Source organism: Aulonocara sp. 'chitande type north' Nkhata Bay, linkage group LG20 (assembly GCF_057382095.1).
Source record: "Aulonocara sp. 'chitande type north' Nkhata Bay isolate Kocher_YH1m ecotype deep benthic linkage group LG20, A_spYH_male_GT1.1, whole genome shotgun sequence".
Taxonomy (NCBI): Eukaryota; Metazoa; Chordata; class Actinopteri; order Cichliformes; family Cichlidae; genus Aulonocara; species Aulonocara sp. 'chitande type north' Nkhata Bay.
In genome coordinates, this window is record NC_141363.1 from 14,862,989 (window position 1) to 14,871,302 (window position 8,314).

General features: G+C 32.8%; 1 long non-coding RNA gene across 1 annotated transcript; it reads left to right on the forward strand.

The window, feature by feature from the left end:
* Positions 1–6,544: 6,544 nt before the first annotated feature.
* LOC147305311 (uncharacterized) lies at positions 6,545–7,579 on the forward strand. Its single transcript, XR_015126628.1, has 3 exons — positions 6,545–6,779; positions 6,865–6,976; positions 7,057–7,579. It is a non-coding gene; the product is annotated as an uncharacterized LOC147305311 (long non-coding RNA).
* Positions 7,580–8,314: the final 735 nt, after the last annotated feature.

The window sequence follows — 8,314 nt, forward strand, 5'->3', positions numbered from 1 at the left end:
TTCCGTTGTTTTCATTCACACTCTGTTCTGTACATTCTAATTCCGTTGTTTTGATTCAAACTCTGTTCTGTACATTCTAATTCCGTTGTTTTCATTCAAATACTGTTGTTTTCATTCTAATTCTGTTATTTGCTTTAAAATTCCATTGTTTTGATTCAAATTCTGTTGTTTTCATTCACCTTCCTTTCTTTTGATTCAAATTCTGTTCTGTTCATTCTAATTCCGTTGTTTTCATTCAAATTCTATTCATTTCATTCTAATTCCATTCTTTTTATTGAAATTCGGTTGTTTTCATTCAAATGCTTTTGTTTTCATTCTAATTCTACTCTTTTTATTCAAATTCTGTTGTTTTCATTAAAATTCCGTCATTTTCATGTTAATTCCGTTGTTTTGATTCAAACTCTGTTCTGTACATTCTAATTCTGTTGTTTTCATTCAAATTCCATTGTTTTTATTCAAATTCTGTTCTGTTCATTCTAATTCCGTTGTTTTCATTCAAACTCTGTTCTTTACATTCTAATTCCGTTGTTTTGATTCAAACTCTGTTCTGTACATTCTAATTCCATTGTTTTCATTCAAACTCTGTTCTGTACATTCTAATTCCATTGTTTTCATTCAAACTCTGTTCTGTACATTTAAATTCTGTTGTTTTCATTCAAATTCCATTGTTTTCATTCAAACTCTGTTCTGTTCATTCTAATTCCGTTGTTTTCATTCAAATTCTATTCATTTCATTCTAATTCCGTTCTTTTTATTGAAATTCGGTTGTTTTCGTTCAAATGCTTTTGTTTTCATTCTAATTCTACTCTTTTTATTCAAATTCTGTTGTTTTCATTCAAAATTCCGTCGTTTTGATTCAAATTTGCTTCTTTACATTCTAATTCCATTGTTTTCATTCAAAGTCTGTTCTGCACATTCTAATTCCTTTGTTTTCATTCAAATTCTGTTCTGTACATTGTAATTCCGTTGTTTTCATTCACACTCTGTTCTGTACATTCTAATTCCGTTGTTTTCATTCAAACTCTGTTCTGTACATTCTAATTCCGTTGTTTTCATTCAAACTCTGTTCTGTACATTCTAATTCCGTTGTTTTCATTCAAATTCCATTGTTTTGATTCAAATTCTGTTCTGTTCATTCTAATTCCGTTGTTTTCATTCAAACTCTGTTCTGTACATTCTAATTCCATTGTTTTGATTCAAATTCTGTTCTGTTCATTCTAATTCCGCTGTTTTCATTCAAACTCTGTTCTGTACATTCTAATTCCGTTGTTTTCATTCAAACTCTCTTCTTTACATTCTAATTCCGTTGTTTTGATTCAAACTCTGTTCTGTACATTCTAATTCCGTTGTTTTCATTCAAATTCCATTGTTTTGATTCAAATTCTGTTCTGTTCATTCTAATTCCGTTGTTTTCATTCAAACTCTGTTCTGTACATTCTAATTCCATTGTTTTGATTCAAATTCTGTTCTGTTCATTCTAATTCCGCTGTTTTCATTCAAACTCTGTTCTGTACATTCTAATTCCGTTGTTTTCATTCAAACTCTCTTCTTTACATTCTAATTCCGTTGTTTTGATTCAAACTCTGTTCTGTACATTCTAATTCCATTGTTTTGATTCAAACTCTGTTCTGTACATTCTAATTCCATTGTTTTCATTCAAACTCTGTTCTGTACATTTAAATTCTGTTGTTTTCATTCAAACTCTGTTCTGTACATTCTAATTCTGTTGTTTTCATTCAAATTCCATTGTTTTGATTCAAACTCTGTTCTGTTCATTCTAATTCCGTTGTTTTCATTCAAACTCTGTTCTGTACATTCTAATTCCGTTGTTTTCATTCAAACTCTGTTGTTTTCATTCTAATTCTTTTGTTTGTTTTAAACTTCCATTGTTTTCATTCAAATTCTGTTGTTTTCATTCAAATTCCATTGTTTTCATTCAAATTCTGTTCTGTTCATTCTAATTCCGTTGTTTTGATTCAAACTCTGTTCTGTACATTCTAATTCCGTTGTTTTCATTCAAACTCTGTTCTGTACATTCTAATTCCGTTGTTTTCATTCAAACTCTGTTCTGCACATTCTAATTCCGTTGTTTTCATTCAAACTCTGTTCTGCACATTCTAATTCCTTTGTTTTCATTCAAATTCTGTTCTGTACATTCTAATTCCGTTGTTTTCATTCAAACTCTGTTCTGTACATTCTAATTCTGTTGTTTTTATTCAAATTCCATTGTTTTGATTCAAACTCTGTTCTGTTCATTCTAATTCCGTTGTTTTCATTCAAATTCTATTCATTTCATTCTAATTCCGTTCTTTTTATTGAAATTCGGTTGTTTTCGTTCAAATGCTTTTGTTTTCATTCTAATTCTACTCTTTTTATTCAAATTCTGTTGTTTTCATTCAAAATTCCGTCGTTTTCATGTTAATTCCGTTGTTTTGATTCAAATTCTGTTGTTTTCATTCAAATTCCATTGTTTTGATTCAAATTCGCTTCTTTACATTGTAATTCCATTGTTTTCATTCAAAGTCTGTTCTGCACATTCTAATTCCTTTGTTTTCATTCAAATTCTGTTCTGTACATTGTAATTCCGTTGTTTTCATTCACACTCTGTTCTGTACATTCTAATTCCGTTGTTTTCATTCAAACTCTGTTCTGTACATTCTAATTCCGTTGTTTTCATTCAAATACTGTTGTTTTCATTCTAATTCTGTTATTTGCTTTAAAATTCCATTGTTTTGATTCAAATTCTGTTGTTTTCATTCAACTTCCATTGTTTTGATTCAAATTCTGTTCTGTTCATTCTAATTCCGTTGTTTTCATTCAAATTCTATTCATTTCATTCTAATTCCATTCTTTTTATTGAAATTCGGTTGTTTTCATTCAAATGCTTTTGTTTTCATTCTAATTCTACTCTTTTTATTCAAATTCTGTTGTTTTCATTAAAATTCCGTCATTTTCATGTTAATTCCGTTGTTTTGATTCAAACTCTGTTCTGTACATTCTAATTCTGTTGTTTTCATTCAAATTCCATTGTTTTTATTCAAATTCTGTTCTGTTCATTCAAATTCCATTGTTTTGATTCAAATTTGCTTCTTTACATTCTAATTCCATTGTTTTCATTCAAAGTCTGTTCTGCACATTCTAATTCCTTTGTTTTCATTCAAATTCTGTTCTGTTCATTCTAATTCCGCTGTTTTCATTCAAACTCTGTTCTGTACATTCTAATTCCGTTGTTTTCATTCAAACTCTCTTCTTTACATTCTAATTCCGTTGTTTTGATTCAAACTCTGTTCTGTACATTCTAATTCCATTGTTTTGATTCAAACTCTGTTCTGTACATTCTAATTCCATTGTTTTCATTCAAACTCTGTTCTGTACATTTAAATTCTGTTGTTTTCATTCAAACTCTGTTCTGTACATTCTAATTCTGTTGTTTTCATTCAAATTCCATTGTTTTGATTCAAACTCTGTTCTGTTCATTCTAATTCCGTTGTTTTCATTCAAACTCTGTTCTGTACATTCTAATTCCGTTGTTTTCATTCAAACTCTGTTGTTTTCATTCTAATTCTTTTGTTTGTTTTAAACTTCCATTGTTTTCATTCAAATTCTGTTGTTTTCATTCAAATTCCATTGTTTTCATTCAAATTCTGTTCTGTTCATTCTAATTCCGTTGTTTTGATTCAAACTCTGTTCTGTACATTCTAATTCCGTTGTTTTCATTCAAACTCTGTTCTGTACATTCTAATTCCGTTGTTTTCATTCAAACTCTGTTCTGCACATTCTAATTCCTTTGTTTTCATTCAAATTCTGTTCTGTACATTCTAATTCCGTTGTTTTCATTCAAACTCTGTTCTGTACATTCTAATTCTGTTGTTTTTATTCAAATTCCATTGTTTTGATTCAAACTCTGTTCTGTTCATTCTAATTCCGTTGTTTTCATTCAAATTCTATTCATTTCATTCTAATTCCGTTCTTTTTATTGAAATTCGGTTGTTTTCGTTCAAATGCTTTTGTTTTCATTCTAATTCTACTCTTTTTATTCAAATTCTGTTGTTTTCATTAAAATTCCGTCATTTTCATGTTAATTCCGTTGTTTTGATTCAAACTCTGTTCTGTACATTCTAATTCTGCTGTTTTCATTCAAATTCCATTGTTTTTATTCAAATTCTGTTCTGTTCATTCTAATTCCGTTGTTTTCATTCAAACTCTGTTCTTTACATTCTAATTCCGTTGTTTTGATTCAAACTCTGTTCTGTACATTCTAATTCCATTGTTTTGATTCAAACTCTGTTCTGTACATTCTAATTCCATTGTTTTCATTCAAACTCTGTTCTGTACATTTAAATTCTGTTGTTTTCATTCAAATTCCATTTTTTTCATTCAAACTCTGTTATGTTCATTCTAATTCCGTTGTTTTCATTCAAATTCTATTCATTTCATTCTAATTCCGTTCTTTTTATTGAAATTCGGTTGTTTTCGTTCAAATGCTTTTGTTTTCATTCTACTTCTACTCTTTTTATTCAAATTCTGTTGTTTTCATTCAAAATTCCGTCGTTTTCATGTTAATTCCGTTGTTTTGATTCAAATTCTGTTGTTTTCATTCAAATTCCATTGTTTTGATTCAAATTCGCTTCTTTACATTCTAATTCCATTGTTTTCATTCAAAGTCTGTTCTGCACATTCTAATTCCTTTGTTTTCATTCAAATTCTGTTCTGTACATTGTAATTCCGTTGTTTTCATTCACACTCTGTTCTGTACATTCTAATTCCGTTGTTTTCATTCAAACTCTGTTCTGTACATTCTAATTCCGTTGTTTTCATTCAAACTCTGTTGTTTTCATTCTAATTCTTTTGTTTGTTTTAAACTTCCATTGTTTTCATTCAAATTCTGTTGTTTTCATTCAAATTCCATTGTTTTCATTCAAATTCTGTTCTGTTCATTCTAATTCCGTTGTTTTGATTCAAACTCTGTTCTGTACATTCTAATTCCGTTGTTTTCATTCAAACTCTGTTCTTTACATTCTAATTCCGTTGTTTTGATTCAAACTCTGTTCTGTACATTCTAATTCCATTGTTTTGATTCAAACTCTGTTCTGTACATTCTAATTCCATTGTTTTCATTCAAACTCTGTTCTGTACATTTAAATTCTGTTGTTTTCATTCTAATTCCGTTGTTTTCATTCAAATTCTATTCATTTCATTCTAATTCCGTTCTTTTTATTGAAATTCGGTTGTTTTCGTTCAAATGCTTTTGTTTTCATTCTACTTCTACTCTTTTTATTCAAATTCTGTTGTTTTCATTCAAAATTCCGTCGTTTTCATGTTAATTCCGTTGTTTTGATTCAAATTCTGTTGTTTTCATTCAAATTCCATTGTTTTGATTCAAATTCGCTTCTTTACATTCTAATTCCATTGTTTTCATTCAAAGTCTGTTCTGCACATTCTAATTCCTTTGTTTTCATTCAAATTCTGTTCTGTACATTCTAATTCCGTTGTTTTCATTCAAACTCTGTTCTGTACATTCTAATTCCGTTGTTTTCATTCAAATACTGTTGTTTTCATTCTAATTCTGTTATTTGCTTTAAAATTCCATTGTTTTGATTCAAATTCTGTTGTTTTCATTCAACTTCCATTGTTTTGATTCAAATTCTGTTCTGTTCATTCTAATTCCGTTGTTTTCATTCAAATTCTATTCATTTCATTCTAATTCCATTCTTTTTATTGAAATTCGGTTGTTTTCATTCAAATGCTTTTGTTTTCATTCTAATTCTACTCTTTTTATTCAAATTCTGTTGTTTTCATTAAAATTCCGTCATTTTCATGTTAATTCCGTTGTTTTGATTCAAATTCTGTTGTTTTCATTCAAATTCAATTATTTTGATTCAAATTCTGTTCTTTACATTCTAATTCCGTTGTTTTCATTCAAACTCTGTTCTGGGCCCTGTTTCAGGAAGCCGGTTTAGTGGAAAAACTGAGTAAGTATACCCTGAGTTAACGAAAACTCTGGGTTTTCGGTTTCACAAAGCGAGTTCAGCTGAAGCCTGAGTGAGTCACTATGACGACACACGCCGTGAAGCTAACCTGCCCCCTAGCAGGTTTACTACAACTAACCCTGACTGTCTCCGCCCCTTTGTCGGAAACCTGACAGTAGGAAGTGTCAGACATGGCGTGTCCCTTCCTTGAAGAGCCAGTAGATCGTGAAGCCCAAATTCTTCGCAGAGCTCTCCGCCGGGAGAGAGTGATCAGAGCGCGTTTGGACATTTTATCATTTCCTGATGATTGTCTGTGCGAACGTTACCGTTTCTCAGCACAATCTATAATTTATTTGGATAACATCCTCAGGCCATATATTACGCATGTGACACATCGTGGACATGCTCTCAGTTCTGTACATATTATTTGTATTGCACTTCGGTTTTTTGCAAACGGGAGCTTTCTGTATAATATTGGTTACGCTGAGCACGTTTCCAAGGCTACCGTCTGTCGGGCAGTCAGGAATGTTACAGTTGCACTGAAACGTCTCCTGTACTCGTTTGTGTTCCCCGGTCATAGACCCACAAGATTCATCAAAGAGGGATGCCACAAAATTGCAGGTATCAGGATGACCAAAACTTAATTTATGATGTGGTGATACTTGAACTACTACTTAAATTTTACATTTATTTTCAGGGTTCCCAGGCGTGATTGGCTGTATAGATGGTACTCACATTCCAATCATTGCTCCTTCAGTAAATGAAGGAGACTATGTGAACAGGAAGTCTTTCCACAGCATTAATGTACAGGTACATAGTTCCCTGTAGCATTTCAAACTAACAAATTATTTCATCATAGTAATGGATGCTAATTTGTGTTCTCTGCACTGTGAAGATCATATGTGATGCTGCCAACATTATCACAAATGTGGAAGCCAAGTGGCCAGGCTCTGTCCATGACTCACAAATATTCCGTGAATGTACACTGAGCACAAAATTTGGACATGGTGAGTTGAAAATACTTTAAAATATATAAAGACCAATTGCTTCAGGGACATTTGAACTGAAGTGTATCCTTCTGTCTTAGGAGAGTTCACTGGCTACTTGCTTGGTGATAGGGGGTATCCATGTTTACCCTATTTGCTTACCCCTTACTCTGACCCTGAACCGGGCCCACAGCAGCGATATAATCTGGCTAATTGCAGGACAAGAGCCAGAGTTGAAATGACTATCGGAATGCTTAAGGCCCGGTTCCAGTGCCTGCAAAGACTCAGGGTCACCCCAGAAAGGGCATGTGACATTATTGTGGCATGTGTGATTCTTCACAACATTGCCACAATTAGAGGAGAACACTGTCCTTCTGAACCAAACAGCAGTGATCCAAACCATGAACATCCTGACCCTCCCACGGACATACAAGATGGAAGAGCAGTCAGAGACACCATATGTCACAATCATTTCTTTTGACCCATCACCTCAACATGTTGAAAGAAGAATAAACAGATTTTTTGTTCAACTGGCTTTATTGGTCGCCTGTATTTCCTGTACACAAAGTATTAAAAGATGTAAACCTCATAAAGTGTCTCTGTTGCTTCCTCCTCTGTAACAGCTGTCAATGTTTCTTCATTATTTTCCTGTAGTAAAGAAATAAACAACATTGCTGTTCTACTGTAAACTCATATAATCTGTGGAGTATTACTCACAACTGCATGTTGGTCTGGCTCAACAGGAGGCTGCACCAGATGCAGTACACCATCACCATCAACTGATAGAATATGAGGTTTATACAGGTCACTTATAACTTACAAGGGACCAAATGGCAATTAACAAACATACCAATCACCTTACACTTCATTGTCATTATGCTCTCAAAGACAACCAAGACTGAGGCAAGGCAAAATCAGTAGGAAAATAACTTCACTACAAAATAATCCATTATGGTAAAGAGTTTATCAAATGAATGAGTAGCACTGCAAAGGTGACTGTGAAGAAAGGATGTATGCACATCATGTATTATTTTGAATTTACCCCCTATGTAGGCACTTGTGTCTTGCGGGGTTATTGACTCAGAGGATGTCCCCGCAGAGATGCCTTCGGCCACAGGGCGCCCACTGTTTTGGCTGAGGGCCAACTGCTCAGCCTCTGTGAGTGGTGGTGGTGGTGGAGGACCCCCACCTGTTTTTCGGGCCTCCGCTTTTTTTCTGTTGGCTATAACGGGTCACATTTGAGCATACAGAGTAAGCAAATATGTACTTGTAATGTGCTCAGATAATTTCAATAAGTGCTTACAGACAGAAAATTAATGTAGCCTCTAACTGCAATTGATTTACAAACAGACCAAGCAC